At 33.6% G+C, this 5,640-nt stretch overlaps 1 long non-coding RNA gene across 1 annotated transcript; it reads right to left on the bottom strand.

The window, feature by feature from the left end:
• Positions 1-1,408: 1,408 nt before the first annotated feature.
• On the bottom strand, positions 1,409-5,134 carry LOC134243082 (uncharacterized). The gene is made up of 3 exons (XR_009986965.1): positions 5,063-5,134; positions 2,269-2,345; positions 1,409-1,496 (listed from the first exon to the last, which is right to left on the bottom strand). It is a non-coding gene; the product is annotated as an uncharacterized LOC134243082 (long non-coding RNA).
• Positions 5,135-5,640: the final 506 nt, after the last annotated feature.

The raw sequence follows: 5,640 nt of genomic DNA, 5'->3' as shown, positions 1-5,640 counted from the left end.
CTCTGTATAGTGAGCAGGTATAAGGGAGATATTCTCTACTCAGTACCAAAAATTTCAGTATACATGTACTTTGATATTCGTTGCAAATATAAACTACGATAGACAGACATGTAATCTATAGCTACCCTTACTGTTGTCACACACCTACTATATTTCACTTGATCAACATACAATCATTTATTACATACTTAGTAATAAATATAGGATTTTTGCATATACGTGATATCCATGCAGGGCTGATACTGATCAATATCACACCCTTAGTAAATTAAAACACAAAAACAGTATTTGTGATCATACACAATTTTTTGGAGGGTTCATATTCTCTTAATTTTAACTTTTTGAAAAATATAAGGATAATCTATTAATTTACAAATTATAGATTATTTTCAAATTACGGATCAACTGCATTGAAATAGAAATAGAAACAAACCCAAACCATATGAGACAATAGACCATGTACATGTATGTAAGAAGTCCATGAATGATTTTTTTACTTATTTTCTTCTCAACTTAATGTGTGCTGTATTTTATTACTAAGTATGTAATAAACATAATAATACATATATACCCTTTTCCACATCACATCCTGTGTCAGCTCGAGACACCAATATCAGCCAGAGGGCCGAAGGCCTGAGGGCTGATATTGGTGTCTCGGGCTGATACAGGATGTGATATGGAAAAGGGTATGTATTATTCTCTATATATATCAATATCTATCATATACATATGAATGTTCATGTGACTACGTAAGAAGGGCAAGTGGGGTGAGGCATTACCTGTACCTATTATGTACATTCTCCCACAGCTACCACAGCTCTGTCAATATCTGTTCAGTCCAGTCAGCAGTTGTCAAATAATGTACATATGTATCATGCAGTGCAGTGCAAAAGTGTTAGTGTAAGAATCTGAAATTTATAACTACTACAATAAGGACAGCCAAATGTTTTGTTTTCAATTTACATGTACTTCTATATAAAGTAGATACATGTAATATAATACAAAACAGACAGACAGACGAACATACAAACAGACATCCCAATCGCTATAGCTATATATACCCTTCCACTTTTCAAGCAGGGGTATAAAATTCTTAACTATGTACTGGTTAGGTAAACAAGTGCTGTATGGTAGACTTTCTTACCAATCGCTGGTGGACCAATTCCGATTGAATCACCAAAGATTCAATGCACACAGAAGTCACAATAGAAAATCACAGTTCACAGTGTTGATCACTATTTTACTTAGGCTAAAGTCAGCCAGCACAAAACTCTCAGTGTTGACAGTTAAAACATGTAGCTCTCACAAGGAGGAAGGTAGAGGTTGACCATCATTCATCAGCTAACTGCTTTATCCCGTGTAGGCACCATCCATCATCAGCAACCAACTAGAGCACCAAAATGTGAAGAATATGTGACGCATAATTATGGGTCCATTATTCATTTAATATTGCAGTGTTGATATGGATGGATTCAGATGTAGTGGTCAAAATAGCCCTATATTAGGAATAAACAATATTAAGCATAAACGAGATGTGTTTGTGAAACAAATGATGCCCTCACATGGTGGATACGTGAGGGTTGATGTTTCTCAGATGCAAGTCAAACTCCAAAGGTCAAGGTCAAAAGATTAAAATTGTTGATATCCAAAAGAAGTCTTGTTAATACTAAGAACACACTTGTGAAATATAAAAGCCCTAAGTGCTAACTGTTCCAAAGTTAAGAAAATATTACCAAGGTTAAAGTTTTCAAAACTCAGGGTCAAACTCTTAGGTCAAAGTCAAAAATATCTATACCCTATGAAGGCTTAGTCAAATATTACCGGTAATACACGTGTTAACCTAGCCCCAACTCAGGGCTTGTAGATCTTGAAAAAGAACCCTGTCTCAATTGAACATTAACTAGCTAATTGATTTTTCTGTGCTTTTTATTACTCAAAAAACTTTTTAATAATTTAAGGATTTATCAATATGTGAATAGGGAAGAAGCCTTCAAATTGTCACTTTTTTTAACCATAAAACTTCACATACATGGGAAATGCCATAGACCCATATGCACCCACTTAAAAGTTTTGGGCAAGGTTAATTTTTTGCATACAAACAGGCAGATGGACAGGACAAAAACTATATAACCCCAAATTTAAATTACCCGTTACTTATGAAGGCACAAAAATGTAATTAAAATGCACATTTCTCCTTACATACAGATCTGACTAGCTAGATTAAGACCCAACTGTACTTTTTTCAATTTATTCTAAGGTTTTACTTACCTTGACTGGACCAGGTCCAGTGTATGTTCCTTCCCAAATTTGTTCATATGCTGGAAGAAGTCAGTCACCATTGACAACTAAAATAGATCATAAAGAAATTAAAAGACTCAAACAAAATTTGCTCTAGATTAAAAGAAAAACAAGATATGTTTGTGAAACACTGATGCCCCTGTATGGCAGCTTAAGGCTGAGGTTGAAGTTTCTCAAATGCACGTCACACTCCAAGACCAAAAGGCCAAAATTGTTGGTATCAAGAGTAAGGTCTTTTCACAATGAAAACACCAGGTCCTGTGAAGTATGAAAGCTGTAGTATTTATTTACAGTTTAAATGTTATGGCCAAGGTGTAAGTTTTTTTACAACATGGGCCAAACTTTAAGGTCAATGTCAAAAGGTCCAATTTTTTATACCTGTTAAAAGGTCTAATCCCTATGAATACGTATGTGAAGTATGAAAGTCCAATCATCAATTGTTCATGAGATATGGCCAAGGTTAAAGTTTGTTTTTTTTTTTGGTGAAATTGGGTCAAAATCTATGGTCAAGGTCAAGAGATCAAAGTTGTTGGTACCTAAAGAAAGGTCATGCCGCAAGGAATACACCTGTGAAATAAGAAAGCCATATAGCCCCATCCAATAAAAAATTATGGGTAAAGTTAGTTTTTGTCCACAAAGACAAACAGATAAGCAGACAGGTGGATGGACAGAACAAAAACTATACATGTATACCACTGGATCTTAATTACAGCAGCATAAAAATTAACAATAAACTTACAAGCTAATATGCATATTAATATATTAAGGACGATCCCAGCAGGCACACAACATTGAATAAACTTTGAATCAACGTTGTTTTTCTATGTTGATTCAACATTGATTTTATGTTAGATTTTGAAAATTTGTATCAACGTTGAAGTCTTAACATTGAATCAACATTGATAATCAACGTTGATTATATGTTGAAAAACAGTTGATTCAACATTTATTCAATTATTTATTTTGGAAAGGGGGTTGTCATATAGTGATAATATACTTTCTTAAAATTTCAACCGTTTCATTGCACGGTTGCTAAGATGCCTTAGTTATTGTGTTAAAGGGATAGCGACCCTCTGATAAGACAGATAACTTTCAGAGTACTAAATAGTAATACTACTCACAGCTTTCTTACTCAGTTTTCTGAGACCTCTGAGTAGTCACTTTGATGAGATCAAACATAGGATGGAAACATTACTTTCTATTTCTTTTGAAAATTTCTTTGTAATTGTTTTATTACATTCAACAACAAAACATTTAAATCCAACATTAAATTCCTTATAAATTGAATAAGTTGTATTTTTTTAAGTACCATTTTAAAAATGGTCTAATATTTTAAGTACTTAATACAGTATTTTAATTAGAATGATTTTTTTTTTTCACATGAAGAAATATTTAGAAGAAAGATAACTCCTCATCACAGATAAATTTTTTTTCTTACAACCACATACAACATTGTGATTTTCCGACTTGGGAAACATCGCTCCATGATGTTTTCTAACATGATTTAAATAGATATAATAGTAAGTATTATTTTCATATGCACCTCATATATTATATTTAATGTTGTGGTAATAAATCGTTGCTCTTTCTATTCTCTGTGTTCAATTTCTTCATTTCATGATCTGCACATAAAAATCATTTCTGAAAAAATAAGCAGTGCTTTATACTTCAAACTATTTTCCATGTGGTTCTAATGTTATGTAACATACGGTATATCACTATATGAAGAAAAAATTTATATTGTAAACAGTAAGTGTTTAATTTCCTATCAATAGTTAATTGTGTTACAATAATTTTCACCAAAATACATTTTATAAATTAATCATGTTACAAAACCCGAGCATTTACAAACGTTTGTATTTTCACATGTGATCATGAAATAGTCCAGAACATGAAACCATTCCAAGGTAAGATGCAAATCTTATACGGTACAACTTTTGATGCACCAGATATGCATTTCGGCAAATTATGTCTCTTCAATGATACTAGTACTCTGACATGCCGAAATGTTTTCTTTAAAGAGTATTTTTTTTTAAATTAAATCTTGGTGTTGAGTCCTGAGGGTTGTGTTATGCTGTCTTTTTGAATATTTTCCGGATGTCCTACTGCGTATGCTCTTAATTCGTACTTTGGCAAATTCGTACTGAATGTGTAAAATTCCTATATTTACTATCCTTGTTAGTTATAATAGTTAGTAATGATATACGGTAGTGCGACTTTGTCAAGTCCGACCTCGTTATGGTCCGACAGTGTTATAGTCCGACACTATCATAGTCCAAATTATCTATCAGCGAAAAATAGGATTGGCCCGCTGGCGAAGATCCGACGTAATCAATGTTGGCAATTCATAATAATTCAATGTTGATTCAACGTTAAATTTTCAACGTTGAAAAGTCAACGTTGAATCAATATTGTATCTAGATTTATCAACGTCTAAACCCAACTTCAACTAATATTCAACGTTTAAACAACGTTGTGTGCCTGCTGGGATAGCTCTTGCATCTCCTTTCATTTTGAATTAATTTATTTACAAGTTATTTCCCGTGATTGTATGAACATTAATTTTGAAATTTGACATTATATATATATTATTACGTAATAAATACATTTCAATGCCTACACCTGCCCCCCCCCCCCCCCCCCCCCCTCGAGATTTTTGTGCTCCGTAACTGTGTTTATCTGTTTATGGAGCGAGGCAAACTCAATAAAGCTGCATGAATATGTCTGGTATACTATATACATATATATAATTATACATACATACCAATAATCTGTCAGGTTTCAGTTTTGTCAGGATGGTTCAAATATGGAAAACTTCATAATAGATACGGTAAGCGTCTCTAATTAGAGCTTTCCTCAAAGAAACTTGTCTTTTTGATGAACAAAGGCAGTTCACTAATAGCGGGAAAAATTCTAAAGCAAGGCTATTGATTCTTCAAACCACATGACATGTATCACATGTCTGAATTTGGCCAAATAGGTAATATAGCCATAGGCATTTATATACCGATTAAAAGAGTAATGATCATTCAATAGCACAAGAGAATATGGCAATACAGGAACGTGTATCCAATTCACAGTGTACATCAATGGCGGATTTAGAGAGGGCCAAGCCTCCCCTCCCTTTTTGTGTCCAAAATATACAAAAAAAGATTAATTCTTGGGGTGGCTGTGCGCCCCTCCCCCGATCTCTCCCTTTACAGGATTCCTAGATCCGCCACTGATATAGAGTAGAATTTATTACCAAATGAATATAAAACAAATATAAATTTAGTTCACCTCAAAAGTGTGTACACACTGCGTTTCTTTTTCTGCGCCCGGATCGATAGATCCGAGGCGTAT

The sequence above is a fragment of the Saccostrea cucullata genome, unplaced genomic scaffold (assembly GCF_032062105.1).
Source record: "Saccostrea cucullata isolate Sc308-1 unplaced genomic scaffold, CSIRO_AGI_Scuc_v1 ctg6883, whole genome shotgun sequence".
In the NCBI taxonomy this organism is placed as follows: Eukaryota; Metazoa; Mollusca; class Bivalvia; order Ostreida; family Ostreidae; genus Saccostrea; species Saccostrea cuccullata.
The sequence above is the reverse complement of the archived record's forward strand: the minus strand, read 5'-3'. Positions and strand labels throughout refer to the sequence as shown.